Below are 18,468 nucleotides of genomic sequence, written 5' to 3' on the forward strand. Positions count from 1 at the left end.
GTTAAGAATAAGAGTTCTGAGCATTAAATTAGAATTAGAGTGGAGCAGAAGTTGATATATTATCTGACACTTGGCTTCTGTAGTGCCTGTCACAGAGTAATGGCTCTCTTAAACTGTACATTAATCATCAACAACAAGTTCAGAAATGTCTGTTTCAGTCCAGAAACTCTTATTACCAAATAAATAGCTTTGGTACTGTTGCAATGAGCAAAGAGACATTCTTAAAAAGAAATTCCTTTACATCTAAATGAAGTTTACACCTTTTCTCCCATGAGTTTAGTTTATTGCTATTGCCCACCTTCTACTTAAAAGGAAAAAAGCATGGGGCAACTTTGCAGGTAAAGGTCCAGTGAGGTACATTTCAAGCTACGTACATTCGGAACATACTATCAAGCATGTAATAGCTTTAGAAAACAAAAATATACCTTTTATTTTAGAAAGTGACAATATTTGTCAGTGGGTTGTGTTATTAAAATGATCACAGGCAGGAACTGTACAACTGAAAGGTAAATCTTCCAAGTGACAGTTCTTTCACTCAAATACACAGCCTGTGAAAACAGCAAAACAGAGTAAGTTACCCAAGGAGAATATTTTTTATGTTCCTGTAATATCCTGGTGATGAATGGTCTGCTGCTTTCAGAACATAGATGATGTTGCTTTTGGGTTCCGAATTTTTATACTGCCTTTCTCCAACCTGTTGCTTTGCTTTTATTCCAGACAGCTTTCCTGCCATTGCAGGCAGTAAGGTCTTCTCAGACCCACGGCTGCCCATGGTCTGAAATTCCCTTCTCTACCAGAACCAGTATCCAAGCTTACACTCAAGTATCACCACATGAAGTTTTTGTAGCTCTTTAAATCTCTCAGTTTCTTGTGTCCTAGTACAAGCTGTATTCTCTCTATCCGAGGAGTTCTCAGGCAATCTTTCTGGTTCTTTATGCTCTCTATAGTATTGACATTTTGAGTCTTCACTTGCACAGTCTATTGTACTGTGTGATGCTTCAGCCTTTTACTTCTGCCCTGTTTACCTGACCCAGCCCCTGCCTAAGCCATGAAGTCCCAACATTGCCTTGACAGTGCTGGCAGCCTCTCCTGCTCCCCCACCTCCAGACAATATAATATTGTCTTTACCTTCCCAGATATGATGGGAAAAAATCAAAATATATGAAGCCACATCCTTATGATCTCTTTCATTTTTACCATGCTTATCTTAATAAAATGAAGACTCTGCTCTTCGAGAAAAAAATGTTATATATTTTATTTGTTATTTATATTATATAGATTATAATGTTATATATGTTTTTGTAATTGCTAATACAGCAGGACAATGTGGATCTTAGTACATGCAGTGACAATGTGCATTTCAAACTAAACCAGGATTATCTAATCAAGATAACCAAGCAGTATAGTTGTGGCATACTAAGGATTCAGTGCTTAAGCTAATTCTAGCTTGCTTGTCTGTGGGTGAACAGTAAGTAGTCAGGTTTTGGGTGCTTGTTAGCAAGATCTGTGATAAGAATACTTGTTAAAATAATCCTTTAAAAAAGTGGTAAAAGGAAAACTGTTCAATATCAGGTCTTTGAAAAATAGACAAGTCCTAAGAAATGGGCTGTGATTGGAAATCAGGGAAAAATATATTTTAGGTAGAACCTGCAGTGATGGAGAAAACAAGTTTATAATCATGCTAGTTTTAATTTTTCATGCATTTGCATTTACTGCTTACATAAAAGCTTAATGTGTCCAAACTTCAGTTGTTTCAAAATCCTCTAACGACAACTCCTGTTGTTAATGAGCTATTAATAGTATTTAATGCAAACTGTAGGAAAAGTTACTGTGAGATGGTGAATAAAATTTCAATAATGAAATCAAGTTGCTATTCCTTTTTTTTAATTGATGTTTTTACATAGGGATTATCATATTTGCTTAAACCATAATACAGTTTCCCATTTCATTAGTAAATATCTTCTAATGCTTCAGTTGATGTTAACCCCAAATAAATTGCTTCCTGATTTCTTTATGTAGTAACTGGTTTCATCTGTACTATCATTGATTGATAGGGATATTATGTGTTAGATTAATAACTGAATTTCCATTATAATCAATATGAATGGATTACATATGATGTGAAAAAACATTTCTTCTGCTCAGTTTTGAATTTTCCACACTTTCAGTGCTTCTTTGTGTTGTAACATAGCAAGCATAGAATTATCTGATCTGACCTCTCTACAGCAATTACTTTGCATGTCTGTGCATAATATTCTCAGTTTGAAACTTCATTATTTCTCTTCATAGGATATTTTCTATGTTTATTATTGTTCCCATTTGAACCCTATCTGTATCTTTAGTATCCTTTTGGAGAAGGAGTGACCTGTTCCTCATATGGGATTTTTTTTTTCTGGTGAGGTCACAGCCCTGATTTTTATAATCCTATTACACTGGTTTTCTTCTAATTGTCTTCCCTTATTTAAGCTGTTTTATTATTTTTATATTGATTGTAGTAGTGTGTTGAGCAGAGATTTTTCACTGAACTGCTGAAGTGGGCCCTTATTCCTTCCTGAGGCCAAAGCAACTGGCATGCTTTCCCATTACGGGCTAACTGATCTAATGATTGACTTCCATTAAACAGATGCAATCCTACCACCCCCTTGCACCTGACACTGGCATGTAGTGATAGGACAAGGGTTAATGGCTTCAAAGTGAAAGGAGATATAGTTGGATTAGATGTTAGGAAGTAATTCTTTACTGTGAGGGTGGTGAGGCACTGCAAGAGGTTTCCCAGAGAAGCTGTGGATGCCCCATCCCTGGAGGCGTTCAAGGCCGGGTTGGGTGGGGCTTTGAGCACCTGGTCCAGTGGAAGGTGTTCCTGTCCATGGCAGGGGGGATTGGAACCAGGTGATCTTTAAGGTCCCTTCCAAACCAAACCATTGTATGATTCCATTACTTGTCTGCCCAAGTGATTTGGGGTGGATTTTTCTCTTGGTTTCTCCCTGAGCTTAGCAGTGATGGCTGTTGCCGTTGTTGCAAGGAGAACGGAGAGGAGCATATGACAAGGGCGGGAGGAGGTAAAAGCGTGGAAGGTGTACTTTCCATAGCAATCTGCATCAGATACTATTTTATCTAGCATAGAACTATGCAGAATTGTAACATAGGTATTAAGATTGGTATAAATGCAGGATGGATGAAAATGTTTGTGTAAGCAGAAGGTGAAAGAGTGAAACAAAGGGTTAAAGGAATTACCTCGACTGATAGGACACAATTTCCGGGACTCCATTCCCAACAGTACCTCTGTGCCACAGGACAAATGACTTTCCAGCAGATCTTGCATCCTAACAGCAGGAGGATGGCAACAAGGTTGTAGTACATCACTTACACAGTTCTTTTTTCCCCTTAGCCAAACAGGAGAAGCGACTGCAAACACATATTCCAGACCTGTATTCCGAACAAGAAAAAACAGACAATAGGCAGCAACATGACTTAAGATTTATGGAAAGTGAGGTAAGCCAGACCTGGGGGCAAAGAAATACCTTGTCCCAGCTGAAGATTCGTGAAGGATACCTTAAAGAATCTGTTCAAAAAACTATTGATAATTAAAACAACTCCTGAAATGGGGTGAGGCCGTCATAGCTGATGGTCGGTGCTTGTGAGTAAGACTGTGAGTGAATTAAATCTATGGTAGAATAAATGTCAGTGACTAACATCAATTTATCTGGAGATTTTGTAGGTAACTATTACCTTCCTCTTGCCTAACACATTGAATTTTATGGCATTAGTTTCTTACAGTTGGAACTATATATATATATATATATATATATCGTGTATGTGTGTGTGTATATAAACTATATATATATATATATATATATATGTTTATTTTCATTTGTGTCTGTTATCTATCATCATTTAAACCTGATTTAGTGTTTCTGGGGTCCACTTACTAATTTTGGTTAGATTAATAATTTTCGTTGATTGTGAGTAACTGAAATAACTGCAGATTTTATGCCATGGTACTCACCCCAGTTTCTGAATTATTAACGACTGTACAAAAACACAGGACCAAATGTGTCCTTTTGTGAATTTTGTGGTTAACTTTTTGCTATTAATGAAATTTATTATAATGAAATCAAATCATTTAATTCAGTATTTTTCCCTGGTTAGATTTTGATCAGATTTTCATCTATGGCTGACTGTGTCCTCATTTTTTGGTTTGTTTGCTTTAGGAGGCAAATTTTTCTCTTACTTTGGACTTTGAAAGAACTTATTTTCTGTTATGTGGAGCAACAACTAGATCATCACAGTAGCAGTTGTTCTATTCTGTTTCTTTTTTACATGGTCCCTGGTATGACTTTTGATTATTGTTTATGCAGCCCATTCTACTATCTAATCACCCTTTCTGTGAAGAAGTTCTTCCTGATATCCTAATTCTTCCTAATGTTTCTATTCTCCGCTCTCTTCTTACTTTGCTATGTTGATTTGTCTTGAGGATTTGCCCATGATTCACACTGGGGAGAAAAAAGCTGGTGCCAGCCATGAGCACATTCCAGGTCTTTGTTATAGGATTGAGGAATTTAGTAAATATCAGAGTTGAAGTTGGTGCATAGAGCTGTGCATCATCTACCAGGCATGTGTATAATGCTATGATAACTAACTATGATGAGGTTCTGTTTAATAAAATAGTGTATAGCATTGTTAGACTGTTTTTGTATAATTTTAAAATACCTAGTTCCTATGATGCTAGACACTACGCAGACATGGGCTGGAAAGATTATCTGCAATTTTAAATCTTAGCAGTGTAAATATAATACAGTTAAAAGTGGAAAATATACACAGATGAGAAGGGAAATGCAAGTAGTCAGGGGGAACATTCATACTTTAGGGATCCAACTCATGTAAACTAAATCAAAAGACTGATATCCTTAGGCCATTTCCACATCTTATGCAGACTCCTTCAGATAATCTTTTGCAGTGTTTCAGGAGTTCCTTCCACCAAATCGCTCTCAAGGAGCCTCTCTCTGTTTACCGTAGGTAGGATCTGTCTCCTACATCCTGCTCTTGCTTACTTTGGACATTTGAAAACAGGTGAGGTGTGTATAACTACTTACCACACATTTTGCTCATAGGGCTGTAGGGGCATGTTAGTTAGCTGAATTTCAGAGAAAGCTTTGAACAACAGCAATGCAATACGTTTTCAAATATTTAAGGGAGGTTCTGTAAAGTGTAAGGTGTAAGACAGGAAAAGGCACAAGAGGTTCGTTGGAAAATACACCATGTGGGTATGAGAGGAGCTGGAAACTGGACTCCTGTCACCGAATGGCAGGTAAGAGATAGGAAGGGAAGATATACAAGAAGCATCCCTGAATTTTACTTTTTTCTCAGTAAAAAGTGGAGGGTTTTGAAAGTGTTTTAGCCAAATACAACATGATAATCAAATTAGACAGTATGATCTAATGGTCTTTTCAGCTTTGTGTTTATGAAAATTGGTCCAGCTTCAAACCTGGGCAAACCACAGCTGTCTTCCTGACAGTGATTAAGGAGCAATAGGTGTGATGGTGATTAACAAGGATGGGCCTTGAAAGGGAAGACAATAGATGTTGCAGAAGTAGTCGGGGATAACTGTGGAGAGAGTGATGTGTTCTCCAAGTGATTGACTAAATAAAGGGTCTTTGCAGCAGTTTTCTGAGTGAATGTGTGTGATATTAGGCTGTGCTTCTCAAAAGCAAAGAGAAAATGTTGCTGAATCAAAAAGCAGAGAGCAAAATCTTGCTGAATCAAAACATGATGATGATGATTAACCTGATTGAATACTTTAGCTGATTGGGAGGATTAAGAAAAATACCATCTTGGAAATGTTGCATTGAAAGAATCTGCAAATTATGAATATGAATCTTGGGATTTGGAGTGTCTTTGGGATCTGAGGTGATGCTAGAGTTATATGTCTGAAAAATAGTCAGGATGATGGTGTAGCTGTACAGCTTTGTGTATGTCACCAACAGTTAAGTAATTCATAGGAAAACCGTAAAGATCTGTCCTCAGATAGAATTACATTATTTGTTTTTTGAAGTTCTTCACTCCTGCTACTGCTTCCCACATAATATTGCTTAGAATATTTCCCCACCTGCCACAAAAGTCTGGGCATTAATTGTAATGTTTGATTTGTAATGTCACAGTGGAATGCCTAGCGTGAAAAGATGTATTTTCATTTGGTGGGAAGGCACTGTTCTTTTCATTTGGTTTATAGTAATAGTGAACACAGATACACTAATTTCTTTACAATTAAATTATGAAACCAAGTCTTCTAATAACTATCCTCCATAGCACTTCAGTAATAATTAATTGGTTCCATTCCATTTTCTGATTCTGCCTGATGATATAAGAATTTCCCCCAGGAAGAGGAAGCTTTCAGTTTGCTTGAGAATAATTTAGCCAGGTCCCATACCAGCCACAGTCATCTTTTCTTCCCCCTTCAGCATGTACCATAACTCACAGCCTGAGAATGGACAGAGGAAATAATGTGTCTTGGCTAATTTTCCAATGGGTGTGTAGTTGTGTGGGCATGGTAGCCAACAGGTGTGAATTAGAATTGTTTCTAGGCTTTTCTCCCTTAAACCAGAGATGAGGCAACTTTAGTATCAAGGAGACATAACCTGAAGAAAAAAATCCAAACAGCTTTTTTTTTTCTTCTTATTTCCAGCAGGTATGGAAATCTAAACTAATGTATGTTTGCAAGAGCAAGAAGAAAGGTTGTCTTAGGTGTCGAGTAGTTATGTGTCCAGATTAATAAGATAAAGCTTGTAGTATGCTTCAGGAAGGGAAATTAAAATCTGCCTTTCCTCAGAAATGTAACTCTGGCAATGATTTCAATATTAATAGCCCATCAATAGTTTCAGGTTATTCAGAGAAACAGTGATAGCCAGATAAGGCAGTAAATTACTCTTTGCTTACTAAAATTTGTGAAATCATAAATTCATGAGCAAACGTGCTCCACTGTTACACTGGGCCCTGGGACTGGGTCCTCTGCCTGCACAGAGTAAGGCTGAGCCCTGCTGGATGCATTTTCCCCCCAAACTCCAGTGTGCCTACAGAGTGACCCCCAGGTCGGAGGCTGTAACTCTCGAGATAAAATAACCAAAATCTGACACTGTATTTGAAATCCAGTGTTACACATTCTTTACCATGAGCCAGTTTCAGACATACATGTGGTATATTACTGGGAATTCAACATTAAAATGGCAGTAGGGATGTTGATATCTATCTTGAGCTAATACCAACTCTAAAAAGACAGAGCTATTTCCTTTCTTCACAAATTTGGGAAATCTCATCTACCTTGCATATCTATAAGTTGCTTGATACATTAAGTGGTCTAAGTAAAGTCAGTGTCTCATCTCAGCAAAAAGGGCTTCTTGGTGTCCATGTGCATGGAAAAGTTTGTATATAATATTATTTTTTCCCCATCTAGAAATAATAACAGTTTGAGCCCTTATCTCTCCATCAGTGCTATAGGCAAATCAATGTTTCAGTGACTTTAAGGTGTTCATGTCCTCATGTATATTAAGGTATTTTTTTAAATTACTATTTTTTTTTAATATAAAGGATCGTGCTGCAGCTTAAGCCATCCTGTAGGAGATACAAAAATAATCAGAGATAGTTGATTGTCTTGAACGGTTTTTTGGGTAGAAGGTGTATTTATATTGATTTGTCCGGTTACATGTTGATGTCTGAAGGCATAACTCTGCTATAGTAATAGGAAGAATGATATCCTAGTATTAGACCACCTCATTGCTGTCATGCTAGAGGTCATGCTAGAGAAGGTGCAAGGTGCAGTAACATTTACGGCTGAGGTGGCCCTTACAGCCTCCCAAACTGAGAGATAGCCATGGGAATGTCATAGGTAGAGAGGTAGAAGATACATGTCCTGCAGCGTCTTCGCTGCTGCTGTCACACCTGTTGTATTACAGGCTGTATTTCAGTGGGTAAACCTCATTATGAGGTAGGCATTTTTTTACTACTACATAGTAAAAAAATAGACTACAGTCTATTTTTTCATTAGCAGTTATATGATGATAGGTACATGCTACCTGGGGGTTTCACTGAAACCTTAGGGAGACACACTGCCAAGCTAGAACTTCTCACAACCTTCAGATAGGCATCACAATGACACTTCTTATAGAAATATTATTACTTTCTGTCAGTTTTACAGTGTTTTAAAATATGAGGAGATTATCTCATTTTAATTTTGGCCACCATGTTACTAAGAGGCTGAAAATCTACATGTCTAGAAATGAAGAGTTGATGAAGATAAATATATCACCTTTATTGATTTTAGACCACTCTATTTTATTAAAAATAATAAAACAAATTACATAGAACTACGAAAAAGTAGCAGCACACAGGAGGTGAGCAAACACACTGCAGATACTTGTGTTTGCCTGAAGGGGAATGTGCTGTGATCAATTAATGCTCTATAAATCTCTTGTTGTGAGATATCACTGTAGCCTTTTCTGTAGCTGCAGCATTTTATGGTAAAAATATAGATTTTGTCATGGTCTCGGCACTCAGATTACTTTTCTGTGATTAGTTTGGTGTCTCTTTAATTAAAGCTGTGTGCTGTGTTACCTGATTTCATCCTTTTTCTCCTTACATATTTAGGTCCTAATCCTGCAACTGAATTTGTTCAAATGGACCTCGATAGCCTGGGGGCCTGACGAAATCCATGGGACTCCAGATGACTGCAAGTTCTCACTCTGAAGATCTGATTGTAGGCCTGAACCTAAATTTCTATTCTGTTCCACTGCCTATTTGCTTCTAAATAATGAAAATTACCCTTTTAAGTGGTGCTGTCTTTGAGTCTCATGTACATCCACTGTAGTAGCGTTCAGACACCATGTGCTTGGGATGTTGTCAGACACTGTTAAAATATTTTTGTTCTGTCATGTGTCTAAACCTCATGATTGCTCTGATTATTGTGTTATATTTTTACATTTAGTGGCTTTCCACCTAAAATGGAAGAGATCATCATCTATGTTTTCAATCATTGTGGTATTTCTCTTAACTCAGATTTTTAAGTCAGAGTAAGTGGTCTAAGTAAAGTCTATCTATCCTGAAAGTCTATAACCTGAAACTATCCAGGTTATTTTTAAAGCTGTAGGTAGATTTGTTTGTTTCTCACTGGACACAAAGTATAATATTTTATTTTGCAAACCTGGTAGCCTACTATTACTGAAAGCTTTCAATATGATGATACTCTGATATAATAAAATAAGTAGGAAAATACATTACCTTTTACTAGCTCTCCTGTTGCTTGTCTATTTCTGTGGCTGTGGTTACACAACATACAACTGAGAGTTTATTTTTTGTGAGCCAGTGAATATCTTTTGTTGACAATTAGTGCTGTTCCCTGTCCTATTCCATATGACCACATTGCAGGTTTACTGAATACTAAAGTTACAGCCCTGGTAGAAACTGGAAAGGATTTTGCAAAATCACATTAAAAATAGAGTTTGACTGGAAAAACAAATATGTTCTTCTATCTCTATGTATGTTAGTATTTATAGTGTATATTTTTTGAAGCTGTATATGATAATTAACAGATTAAAAGATCCAAAACTTCCTTTGTATATAGAGAATCAGAAAAACTTTTTTTTGTTTTTGTAGGCTTATTACAATGATATTTAAGAGCTTCACAGTATTCGATGAATTTTTGCTTATTCCCAGAACGACAGAAAAGCACCACTGTCCTGTTTGACCAAGGAGAAAACTGAGCCACTCATTTAGGCAGTAGTAAAGTCAATGATATAAATTGGATTCTCCTGCCTTTTAACCTTGTGCCTCCAGCTCCATTTTTCCCTCAAGAGCCAAACCTTCCATTATCATCATCTGCTTTGCATTCCTACATAAAAGGCCCAAGGTGTTTCTGTTTGGACTCCCAGAAAACGAGGAAGACAAGGTTGGTGGCCACCTGCCAAAGTGCATGGTCTGACTCGCTCCTCGCTCAGAGGGGCTGTAGGCGAAGGCAGAGGCAGAACTGAGTGTTGTGTGGCATTCAACTGCCTTAACCACATGCCCATCACTCTCTTCCTGTAGTTGTCTGTCCTGTTCTTGCCAAAACTCCTAGAGACAACACATATTACCAACCTATAAATAATCTAATTTGATGCACAGCCCTGATTCACTTCCTGAGCTGTGTCCTGCACACACAGGGCAGCCACAGTCCCATGGAAAAATTCAGCAGAATGCACGAGGCCAAATATTAAGACTGTTAAGTGTTTAAACTTTGCAATGAAATGGAATTCTTTTTTTGTCGCTTGTTATAGCTATAGCTTGAAGTATTTTTATCAAGGAACAAGAGAAAAATGAAGGCTTTTAGAGCTGGTTGTAAGCGATTCCCTGTCTAGCATGTGGACGTGAATATCCAGCTCAGTGAAACACAGAGCATCAGCCGGCAGGAGGAGGCTGGCCACCTCCAGGGAGGAAGGGAAGGAAGAAGGCTGGGGACTTAACACCATGGGTATACCCAGTTTGCTTCCAAGTCTCAGGGACTATTTGTGTAGTGTTGACCCCAGCTCTTTAGTTTTTGTTTTCTCTTCAGCATTCCCACCCAAAAAAATTAGCTCCTCCAGAGCTTCTCAGTGCAATAGACATTGCAGGTGTTGCTGTAATGTGCTAATAATTTAAATGAAGAAACAGAAATCAAAGGTGGGGTTTTCTCTTGTTTTTCTGTTGGAAAATACGAGAAGATGCTCCCAGCTCTCTCCACAATGAATTTCAGAGGCTATCCTTCTGATCCATGATCTCGCAAATAGATGGCAAAAACTTCAATAATAGAAAATGCTGCTTTTGGCTTACCCGTTTAATCTTCCTGGTCAAACCGTAGTGGCCTGCTGTGTTTGTAAGCTACCAAGGGTGGTGTGTGGGCTCCAGTGCCAGAGTGATTTTGTTGCAAACACAAGCTCATCTTGTTATCTTTTATGTTAGAATTTGGTTGGATATTAGGTTTTTTTCGGAGAAATCTTGCCAGACCAGGGTCTAGGTTTCAGTTGCTTTTAATGTCTACTCTATCTATGGATGGTTCTTGAGATTTGATCACCAAGCGTGGTGATTTGTTATGAGGAAAATAAAACAATCTCATACTTTGCTTTTGCATATTTTCTCTGGGATATGCAGTCTCTTCCCACAAGTAAAGCAGCAAGTTCTTATGAAAAAGAATCAGTGGGAATACTGTTAGAGAAAATTTGGTCAACCCATTCAGTGAAATTCATAAAAATCAAAATACTTGCAAAAATACAATTTTGCTGTCATTTCATTGCAAAGAAAAAAAGAAAAACCTGATTTTAACATTATTTTTTTGGTTTTTTTTTTAAATAAAGATCAATTTTCAACATTATGGGAACTGGATGAAACCATCTTGATATGCAGAATCACCTTAAGTCTGTATCTCAACTCAACACTTTGTATCGTGAAACCATGGCCTGAAACTGCTGCCTGTCATATCAGATAATATTATCACTGATTTATTTTGTTACTTCATCTTACTGTTTTTTGTAACCTTTTGGCAGGGATCAGGGCTTTTTCCTGTGTTTTAGGTGTCTTCTTTTGGTTTCGGGTTTGGGTTTTATTTGTTTCTTTTTTAGGTGGTGGGGTTTTTTGGGGTGGTTTTTTTTGTTTGTTTGTTTTGTTTTAGTTGTTGTTGTTGTTTGGGGGGGTTGGGTGTTTTTGGATTTTTGTTGGGTTTTTTTTTTACCAGCACCTAATATTGCCCTGATCCATGACTTGGCTTCTAGGTACTAGGATAATACAAGTAGTAATCATGCCTGCTGCTAAAAATTTTCTCCCTTATTTCATTTGCATTTGTTTGCCTTCAGCTTCCAGTCATTGATTCTTGTTATGCCTTCTCTGTTGGATTAAAGAGCTCTTTAGGACTCACTATTTTCTCCCCAGGAAGGTGCTTTTACCCTGTAATCAAGTTACTTCTCTCTTCTTTTGTTGTTGTTGTTGTTTGTTTTAAGAAACAGCTAAACAGATTGAGCTTTTTAGGGTTTTCATTATTTTTTCACATTCTTGGATGATTTTTGTGGCTCTTTTCTATCCATAAAACTGTATGTTACTAGTCACATACACAGAAGTAAAATTACTTCTCTAGTTACTCTTGTGTTAATATAGTTAGAAATTTATGTTTTTGCAAGGTCAGATAAAAAAAGCTCTACCTAATATGACTTCTACACATCTGAGTGTAGTTATTAGAGGACAGAAAAGAATGGATGATTTTAAAAACATTTAAAAGTTTTTAAGTGATCCACAAATCAGCAAGAGTGGGTGTGCAGGAGGGATGCAAAAATATTTGTGTTGAGGTTTTTAAGGAGCTAGATGTGAAAATAAAAATAATAATTTTAATGTAGAGTAACAATAATACATCAAAACTTAAGTGCCGTGTTTAGCATAGTAATACATACTTGCAGAAATTTTGTAGGATTGAATGAAAAATGTTTGCTATTAACACACTGTTGGGGGCAACTGGAAATAAGAGACAGTGAGTGGATGTGAATATATATATCCCTTACATCCATTTAATCCTATAAGTAGCCTCTTGCTTATATTTGGAAACCCAAGAACAGTTATATGATCTGTTATGCTGTACTAGAAGAAATAACACAGTATTAAGAATTCTGTTTGTTATAAAAGTTGTCACTGTTAAGTCATAGAAAAGTTCAAACAATCAAAATCCACAGCTTCACAGAAGCTCTTGAAAGTTGTCCTGCTTCAGTATTTCTTTCCAAAGGAGTGGCTATTTATTTTGATTCGCATTCATACTTTAGGACAAGGTTAAGTTAAATTTACATGAAGGAGACTAGTCTTATGCCTGTCTGGTCAAAACATCTCAGTCTACCCAATGACTTTTATGCATGTCATGCATATCAGCATCTGAATTGAATCTGCACTCCCAGCCCCACACCTGCCCCTCCCGGAAACCATCAGATTTTCATTAAATTCAACTACAGACTGTTTAAACTCTTGGTGCTGCACATTAGTTTAATGCAAGTTTGTCTAATGTTGCGTCTGACAAAACTTTGAGGTCACCACGTTGACTTTCTGTCTAAACTGACTTGAGTTTTGACTTTAAAAATAAAGTGTCTTTCCATTGTGGCAGCAATGTGAAATTTGGGGCATATTCCATAAGGGTCTTTATTTGTTTCAGCAATGGTAAGTTCATGGAAACATGGTAAATGAGGAAGAAATGAGATTTAAAGTAATGCAAAAGACTTAGAATCCTCTCAAACTCCTGGAAAAAAGTAAAGGCAAACAAGAACTGAATAGAAAGACAAGTGGCGTCTAGTTAAGAAAGTACTAAGCTAAATAGATTTAGGCTATACATTTGTGTGTGTTAATGAAAAAGTTATTACTAATATTTTGGTAATACTTGGTGACTTGGGGTAGAAGTTGTTCCCCTGCAATGATGAGTTCTCAGAGTCCTTTTCAAAACAACTACCTGCTGTTGCAAAAGACAAGAAAAGTGGGCATTCCCTTGAATGTTTTTCGGTATCACAGGCTTAGTCAAGTGTAAAGTATGTGATTTCTTACATCCTAGGTTGCCTCAGTTTCTTCTCCCGAGTCTCAGAAATCCTGGAATAGAACATTAAATAAAAGGAGATGACATCACTGGGGAAGAAGATTGTAGAAGAAACAGGATGATTATGATAGAAGCTGGAAACAGTCTCTGTGAGAATGCTTGCGTGACTTCATTTCTCTGAACAGCCATTTAAGAAGTGATCCTCCTTCCTGATCCAGTAATAAATTGGGATGGCTGCATGTAATGGTAGGTGTTTGACCAATGCAGCACGCAGTGCAGTGCAGTACATACTGGAAAAGCATTCTGGTTGTGGGGGAGGGGGGATCTGGCTAGAAAATTACTTTCCCATTAAATAATGCTACTAATGACTATTTGGTGAGCAGGTAAAGCTGCTCACCAAATAGTCATGAATGCATTTTTCAGCTTATCTTTGCACAGTAGAGTGGACAAAAGAAGAGAAGAAAAAGAGGACAGAAAGGAGAGATGGAGAAAGATAACAGGTTTTTGTGGGCTGCTTCTGCTGTTCCAGGATATGTTCTTTGCTCTCCATAGTGAGTGGTGTATGCTGATAACTTGAGTACTTGAGCACCATATCTCTTTGAGACGTTCTCAAGTTTATGTAGTTCCCTGAGTATGTGGACAATTCCTCAAATGAATGAGAAGCACTCCAATGTGTTGTAAGGGATGAGACAGACACTACTCAGTGACACCCATGTGCACTTGGCTGTATTCAGCAAAAGGGTAAGACTGACAAAGTCCTGTCAAACTATGCAAGTTCCCTTTCTGAAGTTGTGAGCAAATGGTTGATTCCTCTAGCAGTTCCTGTAACTGCTTGTATGCACTTTACATCACAGCAGGTCCTGTGTAGTTACTAGATAAAGTGATGTGTGCTGCATCCCGTTTCTTTAGACATCAGCATTCCATAAATTCACATTATTTTCCTGGTTTCTGGAAATAAGACTGTGCTAGGATTTCTAGTATCAGGGACTGTGTGGGTGTTAAGAGGTCATCTTCATATCCAGAAGCAGATGGTTTAGTCTGTCTTGCAGTCCGGTATAAAGGATCAGAGTACAGGTCACGTGATGTTTATATATTGTGAATTTTCAGAAAACATGTAGATAAGGGAATAGTCACTCTGTCCCAGCACTATACTTAGCTCTGGGAATCTTTCCAATTGGACATGTAGCATTGAGGTCTGTCTAATGGAGTCCTAGCTGTGAGACAGCATATCTTGTTCAGTCTCCTGGGCTGGATAAAATAGGAAGGAAGGAAATCTCAGGTATTTTTTATCAGCTTAGGCCTGGTTGGATTCTGCCTGTTCAGGTGTAGAAGTCTAACACTGATGTCAGCATCAGAAGCTTACCTGCCTCTAGACTGGAGCGAGGGAGACTGAGTACTAACACCTTTAGAGCAGTGTCTGTAAAGGTGGACAGCAGCATTCTGGGTTTATTAGAAGCAGCTGGTAACTCTTATCTCGGTGGTAGGCTTCAGTGTACAATATATAAATAATCTGGAGATTTTGGAGGGGACTGAATACTTGATGCCATGTTTCCAGAAAGTTGAAGAGATAAATGGATGTTGCACTGCATGTTGTGTTCTCAGCAAAGCAAGCATCTCAGCAGGTCAGCGATTTCAGAAATAGTGCAGTCCTGAAAGAACATTTTTTGAACTCCTTTTTGCTGTTGAAGCTGAACACAGTTCCATCTGTCTGAAACTGCACATTGAGAGCTTCACAGAGGCACTTAAAAAAGTTATGTACTTCTGCCTAAGGAATAAGATGCTAAAGGAATCATATTTCATAAGAGTAAATCTATTAACCTTACCATAAAATGATTATTTTCTATACACATAATCACTGTAAAAATTTTTCACAGTATACTGATAATCAGAAGTCCATATTGATGTATCTTCACCATTTTTGCCCACTTTCTGAGCTGAATGGTATATGCTTTTGCTATATGAAAATCTGTTTACTTGGATACTTTGCCATATATCTGTTAATTCCACAAAAAGTGTGGAAATTTTCATATTATTCATTTTGTGGGTGAAAGCACTGTGTAAGTACTGACCCTGATTTAAGAATGTATTTGCTCTAGAAATGATGGAATTGTCTTCAGGGCTCGCATGTCAACAAAAATCAGCTGGTTCACACATGAAGCTTGGCGAGGAAATCACTGCAGCAGTACCGATGTCATCCCTGCTCCATGCCTGCCTCTCCCAGACCACTGCCTTTAGACAGCCGAGGTTACCTTGCCTGTCTGCCACTCTTCCACAGTTACCACTTACTTACATACCTGGGTGATCCAGCCACTTATCCTTGGGGAGTGGACAAACAGCCTTCTGAAACCCTACTCACTGATAGAAGAGGGACAGCAACATATGCAGGTTACTCAACACAATGTGGGAAAATCCAGACAGAAAGGTAAAGCAAAGCAGGTTCCATGCATTGGTACTGTTTGCAGACATGCTAAGTCTCATTCCTTTGAATGAAATCCTTCTCTTCCAGAAATGATTTTAAGGAAGTATTTAAAGTATCTCCTGATGATTTCAAATAAGACACCAGAGGAAAAGATTGGCTGCAAATCTGCATCTGATAAGCAACTGAGAATTGTGTTCATCTGGGCTGTGCACAGCCTGGCACTGCAGCCTCAGGAAAAAGGCAAATATGGCCAGGGCTTTTTTTCAAATACACTGTGAAAACCTTCCCCGCTGTAGGGCTGGAAGTGTTTGAAAGCAACAGTGACAATCTACATTACCAGCAGCTCCATGAGAAGTTCATGTGCCCAGGTGCCCTGTCTCTGCAGATGTTTTGCTCTCGTTTTGAGCTGAAAATGTAACATTTTTGTTGAGAAAGGCTTTCAGATCTCGTTAAAAATAGCCTAATAGTAGGTTTAAATTTGACTGACAAGCTAGTTGTTACTCTACCATTTTCACTGTAAGAGTATCATAATTTTGACCCAAAGAAACAATTATCTCATTCCTTGAGAGGGAGGACAGTGACAAAATCTGGAGGTCCTGTGACGACACTGAATCTCTTCACTGTCAAAATAAGCTATGAAATTATCTGCTTTCCAGCCAAACCCACCGGGGAGTAAGCAGTGTCCTTCACAGAACACACATTTAGCAGGAGAACATGGGGGCATGGAAGAACTACCTTCTTGCCCCCTGGGAGGTGTGCTGCCCCATACCCTGTGACTTCTGGAATTGATGCAAGTGTGTTTTCCCACCTCTGGTTGTCAGCAACCACAGCACTAAAGTGGACAGAAACTTTCCAAGGTTCTTCATATACTGTGACTTCATGAAAAATTCTGCTGGAGTAGTCTCACCAAGATGCTTCACAGTTATTTTGGGAGTTGGGGAGAATGATACCTCTGCATCTCTCTCTCAGTCAGGCTCCACTGCCAGCCGGGTAGTCTGTGCTTCTTGGGATTCTCCATCCTTGTTTTTGTTTGCTAAAGTGTTTGGTTGTGAGCTTACATAGGGGATGATATGAAGTGAGAAGAAAATTTTAGTAGAACTTTTCTCATTATTCAGTTAGAACTTTTCTGTTCCTACTCAGCAATACATTGTTAAGAACAATTCTGGTTTTGGAGAGGCCTTTCTCTCTTATCTCTAAAGAAAACTGGAAAACAAAAGGATGCTTTAAAAAAAGATGGATAATGTATAGCTGATGTTTCCATTCAAGTTCAGCTTGCCTTACATGGAAAAGGAGTTGAACCAAAAGGCTCCCTACAAACATTCCTACTAGTTTCCAAGTAAGTAGCTACAAAGAGTATAGTAAAACGTGAAGTATTTGAAAACACATATCTAATAGAAATCATAGTTTTACTCTTGCTTTGCAATATGACATCCAATCCCTGTGTCTTTTCCTAAAGTATACTCTAGTTTGCAAAACACCAAAATTACTAAACAGGGGTTTTGAAACTTCCTCTGCAGCTACATCTTCTTTTTTTCCCCCTGGAGCAGTCATACTGGGCTGTTGTGACCCAAATGTTCTGTGGGCAAAGCTGCTGTGCAAGAAATCAAAGGTGTCTTGTGTTATCCAGGTGATCACAGTGACTGCACCTGTCTAGTGGAGTGTAATTTAAAACAGATTTGAACTTCAATGAAGTTTGCAGAAGAAGGCATGTTTGTGAAGTATCAGAAGGGATGTGGCACAGCATGAACAAGACAAGAAACATATACTGCTTCTGTAAAAAAACACTACTGTCTGCAACTGATGAGTAAATTCTTACGTATTTTTGTCATCATGGGTTGCAGAAGAAACCCACTGGAATATGCAAACCTGTACAAGCCTGAGCATATAACTAGCAGAGATGAAGGAAAACCATTACAGGAGTATGTAATGTAATCAAATCCTCCTCATCACTTGCATTTTACTAAAGTTTTGGCTCTAGACAATAGCAAGGAATAAAAGGTTTCTTTAGCCTTCCTTTCAGGTCTGGTTTTCACAGAAAAAATCTTTAAAAGTTCAGTATGTGCAAAGCTGTCAGCTTCTGCACACTAGACCACATAAAAACTGGTGATTTTTACAGTTTTCTTCTGTTCCATATAAAGGTATAAACTTTAAGATGCAAATCAGAGAAAATCCCCTCAAACCACAAAAACTTTTCTTGTGACAGAAACACTATTATTCCTTCCTATTAATGTATTTTTGCATTATTTCAGGTACCAGAATCACTATCTTCATACGTCCCCCAGCGCTTCTTCGCAAATGAGGCAGTTTTAGAATTAGGATTATTATTTAGAAGGATCTTTGACTTCCATGCCTTGCCCAACACTTGCTATCCCTTGTGTCACAGGGTCCTTGCTATCCCTTGGACCACAGACCGATCCAAAACTTCATGGATCGATTTTGAGAGAGCATAGTAATTAAGCAATTATCAAAATCAGCTATTTACACACGAATATTTGCG

The 18,468-nt window shown here is 38.0% G+C and overlaps 1 long non-coding RNA gene across 4 annotated transcripts in view; it reads left to right on the plus strand.

Annotated features, from left to right (window-relative positions):
- LOC146444827 (uncharacterized) overlaps positions 1-11,130 on the plus strand; it is a 34,536-nt gene extending 23,406 nt beyond the window's left edge. For 3 of the 4 annotated variants that reach the window (XR_014852596.1, XR_014852600.1, XR_014852595.1), the window contains one exon: positions 8,638-11,130. This is a non-coding gene — a long non-coding RNA (uncharacterized LOC146444827). Of the gene's footprint in view, positions 1-3,388; positions 3,493-8,637 lie in introns of all 4 variants that reach the window. The other variant, XR_014852601.1, reaches the window with a different exon arrangement.
- Positions 11,131-18,468: the final 7,338 nt, after the last annotated feature.

Source organism: Lichenostomus cassidix, chromosome 1 (genome assembly GCF_008360975.1).
Source record: "Lichenostomus cassidix isolate B80296 chromosome 1, HeHo_3.0, whole genome shotgun sequence".
Lineage (NCBI taxonomy): Eukaryota > Metazoa > Chordata > Aves > Passeriformes > Meliphagidae > Lichenostomus > Lichenostomus cassidix.